Below are 23,899 nucleotides of genomic sequence, written 5' to 3' on the forward strand. Positions count from 1 at the left end.
GTTCAAGTCAATAACAATCACAAATCACTTGGTCTTTTTAGGCCTTTTGGTAGGATGCAAAATCACCTCATGCACCATGTCTCCAACCCAGGAGAATAAGTCTAAATAAGGATAGTGCATAAAATATCCAAGTCATGTATAGTCTGGCAGTCTTCTACCTTGAATCTCCTGCAAGTTGCATGCCAGAACGTTTTTATTAAGTACAGAGACTATCCACAAGTGGAGCAGTAAGAACAGAGTAAGGACAGATAACTCAGGCTATCCTGAACCAGTCCCACCAGGATTACATGTAAGACATCTCTATTTGAGGTTAGAACCAAGTTGTAAACAGCTACATGGATGTTCTTTGTTTTGGGTGACCCATGGATGTTCTTCGTTTTGGGTGAAACCAAATTATAAACAAATTGATGCAAAGAAACCAGGTATGATCTTTGTTTTTGGTAACATAAGGTGTAACCTAACAGTAGGATATTGAAAACATGAAGCAGTAGAATGAGCAGGCCAGGCCTGTTAGATAGTACAGTGTGTAGCGCTCTTGTCATACATGTAGCCTAGATGGATTTGACCTCCAGCACTACAAATCTTCCCACAGCCCTATCAGGAATGATCATTAGATGTAGAGACAAGAGTAAGCTCTGGACACATTTAAGTATATCCCCACACAAACCAGAAACAAACAACAAAGGAAATGGAATGGGTGACAGTGTGTCCAGGCAGAAGGAAAACTTAAAAAGAAATAATAACAATAGTATCTGATCTCTCCTCCTGAATACAGAATTCTCTGATCAACCTACTAACTTTGTTAGTGTCTTTAAATTCTTATTTCACTGGGTCGTATGGGACCTCGATTTCCAGTTTTTGGAGGAATCTCCATATCGCTTTCCATAAAGGTTGAACTAGACGGCACTCCCACCAGCAGTGGATAAGAATTCCTTTCTCTCCGCATCCCTGCCAACACTGCTTGTTTTCATTCTTTGTTATTTTTTTTTTGGGTCACACCCGGCAGTGCTCAGGGGTTATTCCTGGCTCCAGGCTCAGAAATTGCTCCTGGCAGGCACGGGGGACCATATGGGGCGCCGGGATTCGAACCAATGACCTCCTGCATGAAAGGCAAATGCCTTACCTCCATGCTATCTCTCCGGCCCCGATTGTTTTCATTCTTTGTGATGTGTGCCAATCTCTGGGGTGTGAGGTGGTACCTCATAGTTGTTTTGATTTGCATCTCCCTAATGATTAGTAATGTGGAGCATTTTTTCATATGTATTTCATTTGTATTTCTTCTTTGTCTAAGTGTCTGTCCATTTCTTCTCCCCATTTTTTCATGGGATTAGATGTTTTTTTCTTATAAATTTCTGTCAGTGCCTTGTATATTTTGAAGATTAGCCCCTAGTCTGATGGGAATTGGGTGAATAGTTTCTCCCACTCAGTGGGGGGCTCGTATATCCTGGGTGCTATTTCTTTTGAGGTGCAGAAGCTTCTCAGTTTAACATATTCCCATCTGTTAATCTCTGCTTTCACTTGCTTGGAGAGTGCAGTTTCCTCTTTGAAGATGCCTTTAGTCTCAATGTCCTGGAGTGTTTTACCTACGTGTTGTTCTATATATCTTATGGTTTCGGGTCTGATATTGAGGTCTTTCATCCATTTGGATTTAACCTTCGTATATGATGTTAGCTAAATTCAATTTTTTGCAAGTGGCTAGCCAGTTGTGCCAACACCACTTGTTGAAAAGGCTTTCTTTGCTCCATTTAGAAATATACCCTAGGAACACAAAAATACAATACAAAAATCCCTTCCTTACACCTATATTCTTTGCAGCACTATTTACCATAGCAAGACTCTGGAAACAGCCAAGATACCCTTCAACAGATGAATGGCTAAAGAAACTGTGGTACAATACACAATGGAATATTATGCAGCTGTCAGGAGAGATAAAGTCATAAAGTTCTCTTATACATGGATGTACATGGAATCTATTATGCTGAGTGAAATAAGTCAGAGAGAGAGAAAGACGCAAAATGGTCTCAGTCATCTATGGGTTTTAAGAAAAATGAAAAACATTCTTGCAATAATAACTTTCAGACACAAAAAAGAAAGAGCTGGAAGTTACTGATCACCTCATGAAGCTCACCACAAACAGGGATGAGTTTAATTAGAAAAATAACTACATTTTGAACTATCCTAATAAAGAATGTACGAGGAAAATAGAAAGCCTGTCTAGAGTACGGGTGGGGGTTGGGTGGAGAGGAGGAAGATTTGGGACATTGATGATGGGAATGTTGCACTGGTGATGGGTGGTGTTCTTTACATGACTGAAACCCAAACACAATCATGTATGTAATAAAGTTGTTTAAATAAAAAATTTAAAAAATTAAAATAAAAAATTCTTATTTAACATATTATAAGTAGTAGGACCCTGAGTCACCAAGAATGAATGATACTCCTTCATATTAGAGAAAAGATCTTCTTTAAAAAAAAGATAAATAAGTAAAAAAAACCTTCAAGTTTCAGAAATATGATATCCAGAAAAAGTAAAGTAGCAGTTAGACAGCAAGTTGTAGTTCCATATTCAAGTTGAAGGTGAACAGAAATGAGGAATGTGATATGGCCTAAGGCATGATGCCTACTAGAAGGAAGCAAGACAGTGTGTGCATTGGATGAGGCCACTGGAAGCAAGGGAGAGTCCAGATGGGCTGTAGTGAAAGTCTGTATGGGAAGATAAGAGGGAAAGAAAAGAGAATGAAACCTCTACTGGCAGAAAACAGTGATGGAGTTTTGAACACACAAAATCAAGATCACCTAAGATTCAGACTCTACCATCACTTTACATAAGGAGAGCGAGCCGGGCTGCTCACTGTTACAGCTACAAACACTCACTTTACTCATTGTGTCCACATCATATATATGGCGGGTATAAACAATGCACTTAAGTTATGGCATTTCAGGATAAAGTGGACAGTATGGAACTAAATGGACTTTGGGGACTATCACAGATTGGGTTGCATTATGATTTTAGCACTTTTTGGCTGGGTGCTATCTGTTGAATTATATAATCTTTCAAATTTCACATTCACTTTGCCTTAAATGTAGATAATAGGGCAACATCATGGAGCTGCTGACAGATTGGATTAAACCCCACCATGAAAGCACTTAGCTCACAGCACAGGACAGTGTGCACTCTCGATAAATGATTAGCATTTATGCTACATACTCAGAACAAGTCCATTTAGGATCTTGCTCAAAAGGACTGGGCCATTATACAGTTACCTCTCTGATGGCAGAATCCATCTGAAGGAGGACATATTGCTGTAAAACTTCCTCTCAGGGAAAGAAGATGTTTACAATGACTTTCAAAAGAGTCGAGAACACTCACAATCCCTCCTTTAGAATATTAAGGCTATCAATACTTTATGATATTTTATACACTTTTTATAAAGGTATATATTTTTAAATGAAAGGTGGCTGGTTCATTGTACACTCAGAAATTCTCTGTGAACTCCTAGGAATATAAGGTAAGTTAGGATTTGTGTGTTTATATTAGCAAAATAAGTTGCAATTAGAGGCGAAGAATGCTTAGAAACAAAACTCAGAAGACAATGCATAAAGCAGAATCTACTCTGTAAAATAATTCTGGGTTAGAGAGTAAAGTCAATGGAAATCTTGGTGGGGAGGAAAATGGGGGCATTGGTGGTGGGAATGTTTCTCTGGTGAAGCAGGGTGTGTTCTTTTTATGACTGAAACCCGACTACAATCATGTTTGTAATCATGGTGCTTTAATAAAGATATTATTTTTTTAAAAGGGAGAATCTTAGCTCAGAAAATGAGGATAATAGGCAGTAATTGCAGCCACAAAGGAATGATTTAAAATAGTAATTTTATTGTTTTAATCAAAAACAGATCTTTGAGGGGCTGGATTGGTAGCACAGTGGTAAGGTATTTGCCTTGCATGTGGCTGACCTAGGACAAACCATGGTTAGATCTTCCTGTGTCCCATGTTGTCTCCCAAGTCAGGAGTGATTTCTGAGAGCATAGCCAGGAGTAACCCCTGACCATCACAGGGTGTGGCCCCTCAAAAAAGAAAGAGAAATAGATCTTTGATTCATTCAAGTCCAACTAGAAGAGACCCTGGTTAAAGACTAGATGCATTGAAGAAATGTGAAGTGAAGAAAATGGCCATGGACAGAAATAAGAATAAGGTGACTAGAATAACACAGAGAGGAGGTTGTTTTAAGTCATATGGCATTAAGAACAAAATGACTTCATCTCACATGGTACAGCAGACTTCTCCCAACCCAGTATCTGGGAATTGCTTCTAGCCATACTCTGGGTACCAGGTAGTATATTATGAATTATACCCGAAGCCCTGATTTATGGCATATTCTTCAGCATTGAGATATCTCCCAAGTTCCTGAATTTATAGCAATTTTTGCTGCTAGCATCTAATTAAGATGAGACCATCATTAGGTTGAAGTCAACAGCTTCGTAAATCATGGAATGATGACAAAAGAAAGTGGAGAAATAGTCAAAAAGAGCAATTTTCCATCTCAGCTGTAAAGTTTGTGCCTCCCGAATTTATTTTCTTAACCTATTACTTTCTCTGATCTCTTCCAAATTATTTAGTAAATGAAGCCTTGAACTCAGACCTCTCCAGTTTTGCTTCTATAAGATGAATAAATTCTTTGTCTTACTTCTCATTGTCCTTCCATTCCTCATTCCTTCTTTTATTTCTTTTTTTTTTTTTTTTTTTGTTTTTTTTTTTTTTTTTTTTTTTTTTTTTTTTGGTTTTTGGGCCACACCCGGCGGTGCTCAGGGGTTACTCCTGGCTGTCTGCTCAGAAATAGCTCCTGGCAGGCACAGGGGACCATATGGGACACCGGGATTCGAACCAACCACCTTTGGTCCTGGATCGGCTGCTTGCAAGGCAAACGCCGCTGTGCTATCTCTCCGGGCCCTTTTCTTTCTTTCTTTCTTTCTTTTTTTTTTTAATTGCCAATGCCGAACTATATTTCAAGTCATCACGGCGGGTATTGGGAAAAGTTTTTCAATTAGCAATAATCGCGCCTCGAATAAACTTCATTGGCTACGATACTGCCACTGCGCAAAGCTTCCATTCCTTCTTTTCAAGTTGTTCAATGGGCTGGATATATACCACCTTCCATAAGTGAAAATGTTCTTACCAATGTTGGGCATGATCTTGAGGTTTTTTTTTATAGCTCTCTTCTCCTGCCCCCTTCTCCTCCATGAGATCTACTTCTCTCTATCTGTAACCCTACAGTCTCCTAAGGTCTCACTGGCTACTCTTCCTTGATCTTACATTTTGCCGCTTCCCAATTCAGTAATTTTGAGGGAGGAACCCCAGAAATCATTCTCATCAGTCATGTTCTTCAACATCATAGTATGTAATTCCTAGTGTCCCATGAACTGTGGTCAATCTCTATGATCACACACAACATCTTCAGTAACCCACATTCACCCCCAGCCAACTACTCAGATCTACCTCCACACTGACTTTCCAGTTCTGACCCATGTAGTATTTCTATTCAGGAAAACAGTACAGTAGATCACATTCTTGATGCTGCTAACAGCATTCTTAGGATAGCTGTGTGCACTGCCAGGTTCAGTCCCCAAGAAGCACAGGTGTCATCATCAAACCTTACATACTGGAGCATCTGGGTTGGAGCAAAATCACATGAAATTGAAGATATCCTACATGGAATGCTTAATTCCAGTCTCCCAAATTTGACCATCAACAGGATTCTTTGGGTTTCTAAGGACAGTTCATTTCAGACCACTGTGGAATTAGGAAATGTGTGCTCTTCAAAAAGTGTAATCCATGTGACAGAACCATTTTATGTAGCACATCAAGATGAATTACCTATTATTTTCTTAAAACACCAGAGTGTGACAAGCTGGAACATTTCCAAGGTTATTAGCTACAAAGAAGATAGAGTGAGTTCGAGCAGAAAGGAACAGAGCAATTGATAGGAATCTCCAGGGACAATCTTGAGCTGTTTAAAGTGGTACTGACCAAAAAGATTTTTGAGTGCAGTTAAGAGAATAACTACACCAACAACTACCATGACAATGTTAGTATGAGTGTGAGAAAATAGAATACCAGTCTCAAAGGCAGGGGTGGGGGAAGGAAGAAGTTGGGGCATTGGTGGTGGGAAAACCTGCACCGTTTGAAGGGAGATATACCTACTTTTTATGACTGGAACCCAACTAACTCAAATATTTTTGTAACCATGGGTACTCAAATAAAGATATTTAAATAAATAAAATAAATAACAGTTGGTACTGGGAATTTCCAACACAATCAAAGACAGGATCCCATGATCCTAAATTTACTGCCTATTTTATCTCACAATAAATATTTCTAATTGGCATTGTCACATCTGTGTATATATTCAAAGGATTCATGCCTAGATACCCTCAAAACTCTGAGACGAACTACTGCTTTTAAGTTTTTATTGTAGCCCCAAAAGTACCTGCAAATAATTTAAATGTCAAATTAGCATAAAATTCTGTATCAACAACAAGCAAAACAGTAGATCCAGAGAACATTCCATTTTGAAATTTTGGTTTTTTTTCTTTTTTTAAATTATCTTTTATTTAAACACTGTGGTTACAAATATGATTATAGTTGTATTGATTAACAGGACATGAAAAGAATGCCCCCCTTCACCAGTGCAACATACCCACAAACCAAAGTCCCAGATCTCCTCCTCCCCAAACCTCCCACACCAGTACTCAAGACAGGCTATTCTACTTCCCTCATTAACATTGTTTATAGTAGTTTTCAGTGTAGTTATTTATCTAACTACATGTGGTGAGCTTCATTCATGAGCTTGCACCTACCAGCCCTCATCTCTCTTGTCTCTGAGATACTCTTAAAAATGCCTTTCATTTTTCTTATAACCCATAGATGAGTGAAACCATTCTGCATTTTTCTCTTTTCCTCTGACTTACTTCACTCAGCATAATAGATTCCATGTACATCCATGTATAGGAAAATAAAGAAACTGTGGTATATACACAGTGGAATACTATGCAGCCGTCAGGAGAGATGAAGTCATTTTGGAATTTTGTATAATTTAATTTGTAAACTAAATTTTCACAGTTTTTATGCAAGAGGCAGTATAACTTTATACTGTCTTGTATAAAAAGCATACATAATGCACAAGGTGTTTCATTTGTTAATTAATAATCATGAATACCTTTTCAAATCTCTCTTGCTACTGGGTATTTGACTTCACGAAAATGGTTAATTTATTCCATTAATTTATTAGTTGATAACTGTTCTAATTTATTCATCTTACATTTTGGAATATTTTTAGTTTTATTTTTTTATTTTGTTTTGTTTTGTGGCCACACCCTGCAGGACCCAGGGGTTCACCTGGCTCCACACTCAGAGATCACTCCTGGCAAGGTCAGGGATGCTGGGGATCGAAACCAGGTCAACCATGTGCAAGGCAAAAACCCTACCCACTGGGCTATCACTGTGACCGTCGTATTTTCATTTTTATAGTGCAAAATCTTGTAACAATATGCAATTACATTTATAAGAAAAATATAATGGAATCATATTTTATAAGATAATAATTTTCTCCACAGATTTGCCAATTTTCTCTTTTATCAGAAGTTCATTAAATTAATTTAATCATTACCATATTTTAAAATTATATCATTTGAATTTTCTCTTTCTTTTTAATTTGCATTTCTACTTGAAAAAAGGCTGTCCTCTTTTTATAGTTTAAATACTATTTTCATTTCTATTTTTCTGTGATTTTTCTGTTTAGAAATGGAGCGTTTTGCATTGGATCATTGGACTTTTCCTGTTTCATATCTAGAAACCTTTGAAATATTAAGTAAATTAGCTCTAAGTGGTATAAGTTGAAGGCAGCATTTCCCAAATTATCTTTCAACTTTGGCTAGGTTTGTAGTTTTTATTCACATAGAAATTTTTTTTGCTTTGTGAGTTTGTTTATATAATTACAATTGTTTGAAGACCATTGTTCTTTTTTAATTTTATTTTAGACATGATGGTTTTGCAAAATTCTTATTTGTAGGATTTCATACATGAGATATTCCAAAACCCCACCTTCAATCAGAATATCATTTCTCTTCTATTATTCTTTCCTATGATCCAATTGTCTCTCACGTCTCCTCCACCTTATAAGCTTTCTTCTGATGACTAGTTTTCAGTTTCTGTTGCACTTGGTATTTATTTGTTCTTTAGTATAATTCTTTTTATCCCGTGTATAAATAAATCATTCTATGTCTATCCTCCTTCTAAGTTTACTCGAATCAATCCTCTCCAAATAACTCCACATAGCAGTAAATTGTAGTTTAATATTTCTTCTCTATGATGATAGCTTCTTTCCACATATTTAGAAATCTAACAATTATGAATATCAGGGATATTGGTGTATATCTAGTTTCATTTATTTTATTATCATTCTGAGAGATCATCTTATCATAAAATGCATGTTCTCACTTCAAAAAATATTCTTACATTGTTTTTAATGTTTCATTTTCTCTGTTTTCTCTATTGCCTTGTTGAAATTCCTGTGATTCAAAACAAACATGCAGTGCTAGTCAGAAGTAATGCCTAACTATACAATAAGGTGAGGGTAGCTCATGGGGGACCAAGTCTTCAGACCAAAAATAAAAGGGTCATTTCAAGTCCCTGACTTTCCCTGAATGAAGTATCTGGACCTCCAATTTCTGAGTCTTTTTGCATTCTCTAATGTATACTGGTTTGCTGCCCATCAGACAATCCTTTCCAAGCATTTCCATTTTGACCTTCCTATTTCCCACTTATGAGTTTTCATCAGTTCTCCTCTACATCAAAAACTGGGGTTAGGGGTGACTTCCAGGTTTATAGAACATAAAATTTTGGTTTAATGCCTTGTTCTCTCCACCATTTTTTTTTGGCTCAAGAGAAAGGATAAGCAAGAAATTTTATTCCTCTTACTCTAAAGACCGATGTCATCAATAGAAGTGAGTTTCCAACCAAGATCCATTTATGACACTGAAAACTCATTATATTTGTTTCTTACATGTCTTATGTAAGACAGCTCCTCACTGTGGAAACTTATACCAACTCTCAAAGCAATTCCCTTTCAGAATTTCAGAAATCAGGTTTAATATCACTAGTATTAAGGAAGCTTATATTGAAAGGATAGCATCACATTTCAGTGTAGTGCTAATTTCCTCAAAGTTATCAAAGTTATGTGGAAAAAATATGGCCAAATTTCTCTAATAGTATTGTTGTCTTAGCACTTAGCATGAAGTTTTAAAAATTCTTTCATTTAGAAATGTCCCTCTATTGCCACACATGAAGATGATATCTTTTGTCTGTTTTTCATCATCTTGATTATCATTTTTCTTTTGGGGGCACAATAGTTTATTTCTAAGAAAATTGAACCCACCTTGTAATGAGTCTCTTGCAAAGTAACTTATATGAGTAACTAATATGCTTCATTGGATTGTATATAAAAATTAAAACCAAGCTCCATAAACCACAAAATTAGCAGCAATAATCACTAATATGTGGCCTCGTTGCTTCTTATACAAACTGCCTTCAGTTGTAAAATTAATACCGCTCATCTGAACTTGGCTGTAGGCCAGAGTTGCCTTCTCAGTTTCTATTAACAAAGAGCATACTAAAATCTCTGGTTGGAATTGTCTAGAAGATGACAACAGAGACAGAATATTCTCTGTCAATATCCAAACACCAATACTAAGTATATGCTTGGTCAAAAGGTGTCTACATTGAGACTTAATTATTCATTGGCACAAAGCATAAAATAAGTAGTCCATTAAGAGGTTTGATTCAGCTAACTTAAGAACCTAACATGGACATTAGCCAACTCACCCTTCTCTAATAGACTTTACATTACTTAACAAACTGTAAGGTTTATTCACCCATTCACAATGATGGGCTGAACACACATAATTTCTTTAAGCCTTTATAGGAGGTATCTAGGAAAATCACACACACACACACACACACACACACACACTGACAGGGAGAGAAAACTAAAACACTAAAAACATCCATTTTTGTTTAATCTGCAATATCCCTCCAAGTTCATTAGGATCTCCTGACCTTTTTTCTTTCTTTTTGATCAAGTAGATTTGTGATTGAAATAAGTGATTGCAATGAACCAGACACAAGGTTTCCAAGCTTCCCAACAAGCTTGGGAAATATGCCAGTGTGAAGAATCAAAGCTACAGTTTTCGGTTTAAAGAAGTACACCTTAAACTTCAAGTTGTTGTGAGGAATTTGAACACGACTTGACTTGACATCTAATTTGGGGGAGAAGGATCAAAGGTCAAGGAAAGTTGCTGTCTGCTGGAGTTTTTAAAGGTGCTTAGTGACTGCCAATGTCATCTGTGGTTAAACTCTGAATTGACCTATGAGGAGGCTGAAATCAAACAGGAAAGAAAATTCAGAAAACCTGAGGCAGTCATCAGACCCAATGAGTCTGTTTACCAAGAGTGAATGATCTTGTCTTGACTCTCACAACTCATGTCACCTAAGAAATAGAGCAGATGTTTTCCCCTGATTTTTGTTTTAATAGTATCATCCAATTTATAGTTTCCCATCATGTTCTGGAAGTCCTTGATACTATGGTACTTACAGATCATGTATTAGGGATTGAATTTGATTAGATTCTAGAGACGATAAATGCTTTTCTATCCAGTCTAATTTCTGGCTGTTAACAATGACAGAGCTAGCTGAATGTAAGGTAGATAGGAAGGTAATAAGAAAATCAGAAACTTCCCTAGAAACAATTTGATAAGAATACAGACAGGCAGTAGCAGCAGGAATTGTCCTAGTACCCAAGACCTTATCAGAGTCTGTAACAGTAAGCAAGGGAAGGTTTAAAAATAACATTTATGGTCAGAGCAAGGGCTGTCGGCTCTGTTCAAAGCAAGGGCAACTAAATCAGGAAAGATCTCTCTGTCTGGAAAGGACAGACTTGGGGAGTGGGTAAAAGAGGGAGTTTCAGTTCTTATATAGGACACCCCTAGCCATAACACAGCCACTGTAAAGAATGTGAATTACAATAGAGGATTTCAAAGCCTTTAAATATGCAAATAAGGATCCAAATATACACACACAAGATAGAACTAGTGTACATGCTCTACTGCTCTGTAAAATGGTTCAGGAATCTTGGACTGTCACCTCCACTTCTAAGTCCACCAAACATTAGGAAATGTAATGCGTTTCCTGACATTCTCAATCTTCAGTAGAAAAATCTTGTTTAGGATCCAGAGAGATAATACAGTGGGAAGGGCACTTGCTTTGTATTTGAATGAGCCTGATTTCATCTAGTTCCTCCATTGACTCTAGGAGGGATTCCTGAACACAGAGCTAGGAGAAAGTCTTGAGACAGACTCTATGGTTCTAAAACAAAACCAAACAAACAAATCCTTATGTATAAGATCAGAATGTGGTGATGTGCACATTTCTCTAAACATATATGTATCCATGCATACTTAATGATAGATTCTGTACAAAACAATATTATAGTTTAGCATTTTATCTGTATCTAATATATTGAGAGTTGGGGCCTCATACATGCAAAGCATATGCTTTAACAGTTTCTCCACTGCAAAAAATATTCTTCTTTCCCCCTTCCCATTCCATTTGCTGTGGTTGTTGCAGTGAGTGGGGGTCACAGTGCTAGGCGGTTGATCTGAAACGCAGCCTCTGAGATCATTTAGATCACATCTCCTCAGCTATGGTGATCTTCCTCATTATGATTTTGGTACTCACTGAGGGCTGGACCCACACACACACACACACACACACACACACACACATATTCCCAAGGAATTACACTCCTGGCCTCGGTATCCAAACCCCTTTAATTGTGGTGGGTACTGGGAGATGCACACTTTAACTATAGCACTAGCACAGACTTAGCTGCAATATGCTTGGGATTGTGCCCTGTTGTGTTGCTGAAAATCTCTGAAAAAATCTCTCAGGAATCTCACTCACTTGGGGCTTGGGAATATCGCAAGGCATCAAACCCATGGTCTCATGTTGAAAAAACAGTTCTTATTTACAGGGCCCAAGCATTTTCTTATACAACTATTAAAATTTTTATTTTGAAACAATGATATACTGTTGGTTTTCAAAATTACTATCATTTTATTTTCATGTTTCTTCCTATTATTTGGTATTTGTGTTTTTCAACTTTTCCTACCACCTCTTTATTTCACTCTATCACTGAGTAATAACTTTAAATGATATACTTATTTATTTTACTAATTATACACATACCCATTTTTCCTTTTTGTTTTTATTTTAGTTTAGATAATGAAAATCTATTTAGTGAAAGCCCAACATACTACAAACTCTTAGTCAGGCCTAACTCATACTCATACCCAATTACTACAAACTCAATAAGAATGTGATTAGCTCTAGCTTACAGGGAGTTCACATGATCATTTATTTAACTCTCAGAAGTATGATGCTATGTTTATAGGATTCCACTAAGACACTAAAACCCTGCCATAATATAATGCTCCTTCATTTGGAATTGTCCAAATGAGGAGAGGTTGCACGGAAAAGCAGAACACTTTATCTCAGGTATTTTCAAGATACTTTGACAATGTCATGAAAGTGATTCAATTATGGCTGAAGAATCTCTACAAGGTACTTCCACCAAAGATCCTGCAGTCTTCGAGAGGAAGTCTTGGTTGGTTTGGTGAATGAAGGCAGTGAGAGTTTCATAAATTAGAGTTTTATTCATACTATATAAAAACTGACATTTTTTTTGTGACTGAAGTTCATTACACAGAATTAGTTATGACACATAGTGACAATGAATGAAGGGCATTCCCACCGCCAATGTTATCCTCCCTCCACTCTTGTTCCCAGCATGTCTCCCACATCTCCCTCCTTTACCCCCCAGAATCCTAGTGCAAATGGTCTCCACCTTACAGCTTGTTATAGGTTGGGTATCTAGTCTGTTTGGTGTTCCAGTCTGGTCATTTTTTATTTACATTACATGTTCATATGACTGGTCCTGGTATCATTCTTTTACCCCCTCAATTTATGAGACTGAATGATTCAAATTATGCTATTCTGTTGTAGGTATAAAGGTTAAGGAAAAGAGGAGAAAAAATTTGATATCAACTACTAAAAAAAAAAAAATCACCGAATAATATCCACAAAAGTGGAAACAAAAGAAAAAAGTGGAAGAAAAAGGAGAAGGAATATAATATCAAAAACAAACAAAAAATAAAACAAAACAACACCAGAAAAAGTGCTGCAGTGGCAGGGTTTGTGTTACCCCACCTTTTTTAAAAACAAACAAACAAACAAACAAAAAAACCTGACATTTATATTTAATTCTGGCAAACTACTTAATGGACAGGAAATGTAACAGGATTTCAATGTATGTCTTTCAATCATGGTCACAAATACCCTTAAAATCAAAGCAAATATTCTAACTTGAAACTTATTCCTTGAACAAGAATATTCCAAGCTTACAGTCCTGTTCTCTCTTGAACTCACTATAATGATAGAGGAATATTATATATTGCTGTTATGTATACTATATATGCATATATATATTGCTGTTGAAAATTGAGCTGGGTGCTAACAGTATATAGGAAACTTTTCCATGTTCAGCAATAGTCAATGATAAATGCAGAGTTATGACAAGATTGTTACTCAGGGAACATAGAAAATGTCCCTCCTGGAATTTGGTCATTCTGGATATGATAAACAACAGGCCTGAACACAGCTAGGGTGTTAGGCTGCTGAGATTAAAAGAAAATTTCAAATTCAAATATTATACCCTTAAATTTTAAAACCTTGAAGTCTCCTCTTCTGCCTAATATTAGATATTTAAACCTAACATAATAATAAAGTTTCTTTCAAAAAGGCAAATGAATTAAATGCTTAGTATTGAACTAAGTTAGATATAAGTTGGAACATTCTAGTCTACTATATAAATGTCTCTTGTGACATGGTTACATTTTTAGAGACCACAGTATATTTCTGAAAAGCTTTCAAAGATTTTATTACTTTTATCTTTGGAACAATCCCATTATCCATGTTTAGGAAAGCATTATAACTCTAATTGTTCCATTGAGGAAACAGGTCAGAAAGGTTAAATAATTTTCTAAATATTATAAGATGAATATGTGGATAGAATTGGAAGAAAAATTAATATGTCACAAGTACTTGATTTCTAAAAGTGGTATAAAACAATCTTAGGTCTCCAGTAAGGATATTTATACTTAATACACTTAATTATATTAAATCATTTACATTCACCAACACTGCTTATCTGCATATGATCATCTATGTTTGTGAAGAAACTATGAATTCCTTTGCTTGGTTAGGGCAACTAAGGTCTAGAGAAGTTCAGTATTGCACCAAAGTCCTGCAAATGGACCATGTAACACTGTATTTGTTGGTACTTGGAGTTTTATTGGTTTTGGTTTTGGTTTTGGTTTTTGGGCCACACCCAGTGACGCTCAGGGGTTACTCCTGGTTATGTACTTAGAAATAGCTCCTGGCTTGGGGGACCATAATGGATGCCAAGATCAAATCGCAGTCCATCCTGGATCAGCTGCATGCACGGCAAACACCCTCGCCACTGCTCCGACCCCAGTGTGTTTTTTTTTTGTTTGTTTATTTAGGTGCAATTATTTATAAAGCTGTGGTAATAGTGTCTCATATAAAACTGTTCCAACCTCAGTCAAGCGGCAGTGTCAACTTCCCTCCATCCATGTCACCAGGTCTCTCCCATTTCTCAGTTCACCTCTTTATTGTTTTAAGTTTAATTATTGAAATTTGGATCTCATGATCACAGCAGTTTGGTCCCCAGCAGGTTATTAGATAGATATACCTTATCTGTATAACATTGATATGCCCTAGGCCTGAATCTTGCCCTTGTTGTACCTCTAAGATACTTCTTCCTACTTCTCCATCCATTTCTCTTATGCCTTGGCATTTTCATTTATGTAGTCTAGCACTTATCCACTTTTGTACTTTGCAGTCCTTGCCATGTTATTCTATATATCACAGATATATGAGAACATACAGTATCCGTCCTTCTTTTGACTTACTTCACTAAATATGATATACTTCTGTCTTACACAAAGTGCAGGAAAATGCATGGTTTCATCATTCTTTATGACTTCATAGTATTTTGTTGTGTATATATACCACATCCTTATTATCTGCTCATCTGTCATTGATTATTTGGTTGATTCTATATCCTTTATAATGTACCGCGAGTGCTACAATGAACAAAGGTATGCATATGTCTATATCTTAGGGATTGATAATAAGGAGTAGAATCATGAAGAAACTCTATTATTACTTTAATTTCCTGAGAACTTTATTATTTTTATATTTGTAGTGGTTCAACAAAATATTTTAAATATACATATATAATTAACAAGTTAATGATGGAGTATCTCACATCTCCTGTAATCTTCAGTATTCCCTTCATTCCTTAAACTTTCTTCCTTATCTGACAGAAGTTTCTGCAGTCCCAGGCATCACAATAACATATGAAGAAATGAAATGGAGAAAGGACTAGAGAATGAGTTGATGAAAAAGTCAAAATTTGTAGATTTTTTCTTTTGGTCAAGAAAAAATGCAAGTTTTCTAGATACTTCCCAAAGATAATAAAACTACCACAACCTCTTAACACAGGACATTTATTTAATTTTTTTAATTTTTATTTCATGCTAAAGGTGAGCCAGAAGGAGGTGAGGGAGATAGAAGAGGGAATGAAAAGTGATTTGGCTGTATATATTTTTTTCTTTACACTTTTAAATTTAACATGAATAATTTCCTTCCAAGACACATCTTGGTTCTTTATAAAATTTTTTCCACAGGGCCTCAGAATTCATTTGCTTATACTATTTCCTACATGACAGACTCTGGAACTTCCTGCCAGTGAGGTCCCATCTGGACAGCCAAGGACAATAGGCCCAGATTTTCCTCACAGTCTTTGTTCAACTAACCAGAGATCTCAACATGGCAGCACACGCATCACAGAACACTGAGAAGCAAAGATCTTGCCACTATAGTCCAAGGGGCTGACTTGGCATTTCAAATTAGAAATAGTTGAGAATACCTTCACTTTGGGGACACTTTTCCTCCTAAATTCAACTCATTCTGAGAGGAATTTCCTTGCAGTTGTAGTGGGAGTTATCATTGAAAGTCATTGTACCACATTACATATCAGTGACCTATGTAGGAGAGGGACAGGAGGCAGAGAGAGCAGTGGGAACTCCTGCCAATTTATAAAAGAAGGCACCTCCATATTTCCAGAATAATAACAGTACACATTGGACAAAGTACTTAGCCCTCTTCCCACTCACAATGGCCCTAACTGAAAATTGAAAAGAGGGCATTTTGATCATCTGAGAGAAAGCTAAGATTGACTATAGAGCCTTTGAGCCTCTCTTGACGTGAATAAGTCTCAGCACATGGCTTTTTTTCCTTCTTGGAAATAATTGAGCCACCTCTCTTGGGTCAGTTGTCTATATCTGAATACTAACTCTTCTCTAAACTCACTCAAAACACCCCATTATCTCACTGATCTCATGACGAGGATGCAATATACATATGTTTCGGGATGAGTTATTCAGGCTGTTCTGAATAATCATTTCAAAACCAAGAAAATTGCAATTTTTCCTTATTTATAGAGGTTTATTTTTTATTAATATGAACATTAATCCAGGAGATATGTCTGAAAGTAGATTCTCAGAGAATTAGGTCTTGAATGGCTAGATTTATTGGTCCAGTGTACTGATATGCTAGCACTAATATAAAAGGCTCTGATATTCATATGTTGACCCATGTAGCTAACTAGTAGTGACAAAATTATGGATTGGTTGATTAAACCTTAAGGATCTCACAGTCTCTTAAATTTAATGAAGTTAAGAATCCAGTTACCCTTAACATAGTAAGAAGAGGGAAGTAAAGGTTTAGGATGTAGGGACAAAGAAAAATCATTCATGCATACAACCTACCTATAACCGAATATACACATGTATATTAGGAGGCATGAAATACATATTCTTTGAAAAATATTGAATATATTGAATATATATTAGTGAGGGAACAAATTGATCTTGTAAAGATTCATACTACCTACCCTCTCTAGGAAAGCATGTAAGGTTTAGAGTAATTAAAATTAATCCTCAATTATTAAAGAACAAATGGCAGTTATCACATAAGAATGAGAGGGAGTGGGGCCGGCAAGGTGGCGTTAGAGGTAAGGTGTCTGCCTTGCAAGCGCTAGCCAAGGAAGGAACGCAGTTCAATCCCCCCAGCATCCCATATGCTTCCCCCAAGCCAGGGGCGATTTCTGAGCACTTAGCAAGGAGTAACCCCTGAGCATCAAACGGATGTGGCCCGAAAAAACAAACAAACAAAAAAAAAGAATGAGAGGGAGCAAAATATTATCCATAAAATTGTAACATGTAGGGATTTTTTGATGGTGACTAAATGATCATAGATTCCTAGAAATGCAACAGATAGGAACCTCCTAAAATGCTGACCTCTGAAACAGCTGTGGTACACATAAATCTGAATAAACAGCCACTGAGTAATACAATCTCAACTACTCAGAGAAGACAAATGAAAGAGGAGACCATTTAATACACTGAAAATAAACGGAATTTACAATCAAGAGAGTTGAATTTCATTTCAGATCAGCTGTCTGCTAGAGAAACTATCTTAGACAAATCACCTAGCTTTTCATGCCTTAAACATTTGACTGTAAAATAAAATAATGAGAGCTTTATTGAATACTATCCAACTCTAAAAGCTCTGATTTTAATATGTGACCATGAAAAATGAGGTGCTTCTTATTCTTGGGCCTTACACCCACATATTCAGCTGCCCCTTTTTATAAGGCACCTAATCATTCAGGATTGTGTTGGCTGGTTTCTGCCAATCACTAGCAATACCCACTTGCCTTCTTCAGTCCCACATGATGAACAGGTCAGTGTTCATCAGTCAGTGTCAGACACACCAGGTCATTGTATCTCCATTCCCTTCATCACAGATGGCTTTCTGTTGTGTTTTGTTCTCTTTGTATACTTTATCATGACCCCAAAAATCTCATTTGTGGGTGACTTGCTGCCAGCACATTTGCTTTGGGTATAATTTCAGTTCAGCAGTTCTCTCCCTGCTCTGCAGACCTTTCTCCTTCCCATTCCCCTTGATCCTGTTCTCTCCCACCGGAATTTCCATTCAGAGTGGAAATTACTGCTCCTAACATTGTAACACTATGTTCTACTAGCATTACACAGGTTACTATTAGAATAATTTACACTTTTGCCCTGCTTTCACATGATGTATGGTGGATTTCCTGAATGAACAGTGACTGTAATTGCTTAGGATACTGAGCTTTATCAGCCAATTACTGAGCACAGATGATTGCTTTCAAGTATTCCTCACAGCATACTTGAAATAAAAAGCAACTGGCCCAGTTATGTCAGTGAATTTCATTGCTCCCACCCAGGGGCTTGAGGGGGAGAGGAAGGCAAAAAGCCTTTGCACTAGAGAAGATAAATTCAACACGAACAGTCTTTGCTTTCCAATTCCTATTCCCCCTGACCAGTATTTTCCCAGAACCTCCAGGGCTGGTGTTTTCTGCTCTTTTATAATCCATTTCTTTAATAGCAATGTCAGACAGAGGACTTAGCAAGTAGGCCTTTAGCTCGCGCTCTTTAAAAGGGCAAGAACAACAAAATAGTTTTTCAACAGAAGAAAATAATCTTATTTTTATCCCTTTTAGATGCTCAGTTTCATTTCCTTCTCTTGACTCCTCCGGTCAGAATAATTTTCAGGTGTTTTTCCCCATTTTCTCCCTGTTCCTGACAGATTATTCTTCATGGTTGTCATAGTGTTTCTATGTTCTACAGATGTGGCTTAATCATTTATCTGCAACCTGGTTGTAAGTACAATAGACAGAGGGACTTTGAGCAGTAGATCTAGCATCTGTATACAGCCTGGTCATCCATCACTCTCAATTCTGATCCTAAAATATACTGCAATGTCTGAGACTTGAAGATGGGGTAACAGAGAGGGGGGGAAAGACATGTGCATAACAAAAGGATAATTAGACACATCTCATAAATCTAAAAGTTGGGTGTTAAAAATGAGGCAACAAAAATATGTTTATGTATATAAGATGCCATAAATATTTTTGTATATAAACAAGGTGACATATACATGCATCTGCATTTAAGGGTCCTCAAACTTTTTAAACAGGAGGCCAGTTCACTTTCCCTCAGACCATTGGAGGGTCTGACTATAGTAAAAACAAAACTTATGAACGAATTCTTATGCACACTGCATATATCTTATTTTGCAATGAAGAAACAAAACAGATACAAATACAATATGTGGCCCGCAGGCCATAGTTTGAGGACCACTGGATAGATGTTAATATATATATATATATGTATATATATACATAGATAGGTAAGATAGAGACAGAGACAGAGACAGAGAGAGAGAGAGAGAGAGAGAGAGTTGGCAGGAAATGGTCAACTATCCAAAAGTCCAAAAGCCAGCCTAATAAGAAAGATAAAATTCATAGGCAGTGTAATGAAGTGGAGAGAAAATGCAGTTGGTTAGAGCTTTCTAGGGAATGTGCTTTAAGTTACTAGAATCTTCTGGTAGGCACTAGGGACCAAGGTGAGATCCATATAGACATGCTTAAGCTGTAACAACTGAAGTTGATGGGATGTTCTTCTAAAGAAAACAGGAAGAGGTAGCTTCAATTCTGGTCCTTTCAAGGAAATGCAAAATTAGAGATGAAAAAAGTGCCAGCACCAGAATTAACCATATGGCCCCATTTTGTTAGACATTTCATAAAGTGCATGTTTTAAAATACTTTAAAATATGAGCCTGTGTTTAAAAAGAACCAATGTATTTTTCTACTGGCAAGTTCTTAGTCTAAGTATTGGATCCCCTCTGTGACACTGTTCCCTAACTACCTGGCAAAAGGAATCCCATAGAGCAATTGCACTGGGGATTCCCTTAATATGAAAGCTTCAGAGACACAGCTCCAGAAAAGAGAAAGGACAGCTCTAATAGGGGCGCCATTACCCCATGATCAGTTTCTCTCAGTCTTGACTCTGGACTGCTCTGTTCTCTCACTGAGTGCTTTGATTAAGGGAGATTATAGGCCACTTTATTGCCCATAATGTTGCACCCAAGACATCACCTCACAACTATCTCAGTTCTTCTTGTTAATTATAAGCATTGTTGGAATGGAATAAGTGTCTCTGATTATCAGTTTGGGAACTGTTCATTCCTGGTCATCAGCTGAGGTGAATGTGTTTGCTACTGAATGCCTGAGAAGAATGAAAGTTGATCCTCACAGGTCTATAAGGTAGATATGCCGATATTAGCATTCAAGACCTTTATACCTTAGACTTATCTTTTGGTTCTTTGCTCAGGGATCACCCCTGTGGTGCTTGGAGTATTAAATATACTTTCCCAGATCAAACCATCATGCATCAAGTGTTCTATCTCTGAACTATCTCACAGGTTCCTGAATCATCATATCCACCATTGTTCATTTCTTCCAGGGGTTAAATCATACCTATTAAACAGGTCTAGTCTATACCTAAATCTTCCTCACAATTATCCCCACAAAAACATATTACATTTAGTTCTTTTGTAAATTGGCTTTTTGTTTGTTTGTTTTTGACACACCTGGCAGTGCTCAAGGGTTACTCCTGGTTCTGCACTGAGAACTCACTCCTGGCAGGGTTTGGGGACCATATTGAAATTCCAGGGATAGAACCTTTGTTGGCTGCATGCAAGACAAAAGCTCTCTCTGTTGTGCTATTACTCCAGCCCCTCAAATTGGCTTTTTCTTAAGAGTTTCTTTAACAATAGATTTCACATTCCCCTAAAATGGGTGCTATCATAAGAGTTTCTTCTATTTCTCCTTCTATTTCAGAATCTGGATGACTATAATAAGTGGAAACTCTGGAAATAGGAGTTATAATTTTTCTTCTCTTCAATCATTTATGCCCTCTTCAACTTTCTGCACTTATACGTCCTATTTGCCTGAAAAAATGAAGCAATGGCAATAGATAACCCCAAACAACTCACACTGATTATGTATTTGATTTTGAATTAATTTTTGTCTCGGTACATTCAGAAATTGTTTACTGTTCCCAAATCTTTGGAGATTTCAAATTGACCCACAGTTTAATTAGCAGGGACTGAGGCTTTGAGAATAGCCCTGCAGGTTATGTCTGGTTAATTCCCTAAAATTATCTTAGTTAAAGCTAAAATGAAGGCCCAAGAGTTGCATTTTGTCTACATTGTTTGATGTTCTTATTAAAATATGAATAAAATAATGAAATAAAATATGAATAAACAAAAAGCTACAGATTTTTGTTTCTGCTATTTAATATGGCTCAAGGGATCACACTTAGGCTTCACATATGCAAGGCAAAGGTTCTAACCCTGAGCCTCAATCTGTCCCCAAAACAAAGTTACTTAAAGGTTCTTTGGTCTGCCTTTTTTTGTGCCACAGCTCCCAGTATGCTGTTAAGATTTTATTAAATACCCCAAAGTATCTACATTACATTCTACTGCTGCATAACTCACTTATCAAATACATATCTAAAGTCTTTTCTATCCTGTCGTGTCTTTAGGATCCAATTTTCCTTCTAAGCAGGTCTGATAAAGAAAATAATTCTGAGACTTATTTCAGATTCTTTTTCTTCTCTCCTCACACTATCATCACTTGGAAGAAAAAGAATTTATCATCTTAACTCTGGTCTGGATTAATTTCTAGAGTAGACCTCATAGTATTAGGGGAGGGTCACTTTGACTGGTTTTCCATGGAGTTGTCTACAAGGAAAGTCCAGCAATCCACCAACTACTGTTCAGACTTCTTCTGGCATGCTTGGATTCTTAATGTGGTTTCTGCGTATGAGTCTCTGTTGTATGAACTATCAAGACGAGTACTCTACTGTTTGCATTCCAAGCACTGGGCCTCTGGGGTTCCTATTGCCTTCTCCTTTCAGTTACAGATCTAATTAGCATTGGTTTAAATATTTTTGCCTCACAGTGGTTAAGATGGCTTTGAGAAGTCCAACATCTTTACAATCAGAACCAGAAAACACATTGGAAACTGTTCCTTGTCTGTGTTATTATAGATATTTTTATAAAAATATAACATCAGCTTGCTTTTTTGCATCAAAACCAGACAACATTTGCATTAAAATTAAACCATCACTCATTCCAAGTGATTTTGCTTAAATTTCAAACAGTTTAGTAATCCCAGTATAAAACAATATCTTACATAGGTGTTACTGTCATCAATAGCACCCAATATCTTTTATAGCATGTAAAATTTATGTAGGAAGCTAGACTCTTCTTTGCTGGCTCTAGCAATAGAAAAATAACCAGAAAGATTGAAATGCCAGAGCTACCTAAAATTAACAAGACAAATAAGAAACAAAATAAAAAGCATAAATTTTCTAAAATTTGTCTTTTAAAAAAAAGCTTTAAACTCCTCAATGACTTGTGGCTAGGATCAGAACTACGCAGTTGCTTCTGTATTTGATCAATAGCAAGTGTGACTTTTCGGTTCAAGATCCCTAAGAGACCTCAGAGCCATTTTGAACATGTCCCTGTGTCCTTGGTCACACATGGTTGACAGATTGACCACAGAGCTAGGTTACTCGACCATGGGATGGACATTTGAGCAATAATTTAGCCAATAATCAAAATGCATGATCGCAGAATCTCCATAACCATCTCTGTGGCTTTAGAAGTGTGGCCAGAGCTCATTAGATGAGACAATACCCAGGCTGCTGGATTCAGAAAACTAGCCTGGAGCAGACGGGGGGTAAAAAAAAAAAAAGCTTATTTTCTAATGCAGATAAGTCTTACCTTTACAGGCATACACCAAGAGGACTGGAAAATAAATGGCACATAATTTTGCATTTTTATTATAAGTTTGAAACTAAACACTAGGAAACCTTGTCAGCCCCTGCTAAGCTGATTCCAATTAAGGCTTCTGGCAGTATTCCAGCTGTTTTACTCCCTCAAATAGCATAGAGCATAACAAGGTTTATGAAGCATTCAAAAGTCAAATACCCTATTAACATAAACATGTAGTGAAATCAACTCTTCTCCCAATTTTCAGCTTGCTTTCTTTCATTCAGGGTGGACTGACAGAAGAGGATGTTTGCTTCCTTGGTGAGGCTTTTGTGTTTTTGTGTTTGACAGAACACAAAGCAAGATTATTTTTTATTATTATTATATAACAGTTCTGGATTAACCCTCTGCACCAACTCATAATGTACTTTTATCATAAAAAAAATCTTTCTAATTCAAAACTTGGTACCATGGGCTCAGGCCACAATTTTCTATTGAATTTAAAATAGTTGAATCTAAACCCCAGAAGAAGTCAGTGGCTTATGCTCAAATGCTTATCGTTTTGATTCATATGGTCCTCCTGATCTACTTGAAAACGGGTTTGTTAACTTGAACTGCCGGCATCAAGATTTAATGGGAGAAAGGGTCATTTTCTTGGCCTTGGCAGTCAAATAAACCCCACATCAAAAGATATAAGTAGGGAAAAATGTGTAAAGAAAAACAAGCTAAAGGTAGAGCTTATAAAGATTTTTAGTGATTGAGTCTAAGAAATAAGGATGGAGCCTTATTTTGTCAAAAGCCAGTATGCTTTTGAGCAACCCTCTAAAAGGTGTTAAGTTAAAAAGAAACCATGACAGGTTAGAAAAATTTGACACTCCCCAAGATATATTTTTCTCTTACTATCCATACAGTTCAATAATTTAAAAAGGGAATCAAATAAAAGGGGCATCTTTTCTTTTTTCAGTGATCTATAGGATC

General features: G+C 36.7%; 1 non-coding gene across 1 annotated transcript; it reads right to left on the reverse strand.

Annotated features, from left to right (window-relative positions):
- Positions 1–4,965: 4,965 nt before the first annotated feature.
- Positions 4,966–5,103, reverse strand: LOC126021388 (U4 spliceosomal RNA). The gene has a single exon (XR_007499911.1). It is a non-coding gene; the product is annotated as a U4 spliceosomal RNA (small nuclear RNA).
- Between the last annotated feature and the right edge of the window lie 18,796 nt (positions 5,104–23,899).

The sequence above is a fragment of the Suncus etruscus genome, chromosome 10 (assembly GCF_024139225.1).
Source record: "Suncus etruscus isolate mSunEtr1 chromosome 10, mSunEtr1.pri.cur, whole genome shotgun sequence".
NCBI classification, from domain to species: Eukaryota; Metazoa; Chordata; class Mammalia; order Eulipotyphla; family Soricidae; genus Suncus; species Suncus etruscus.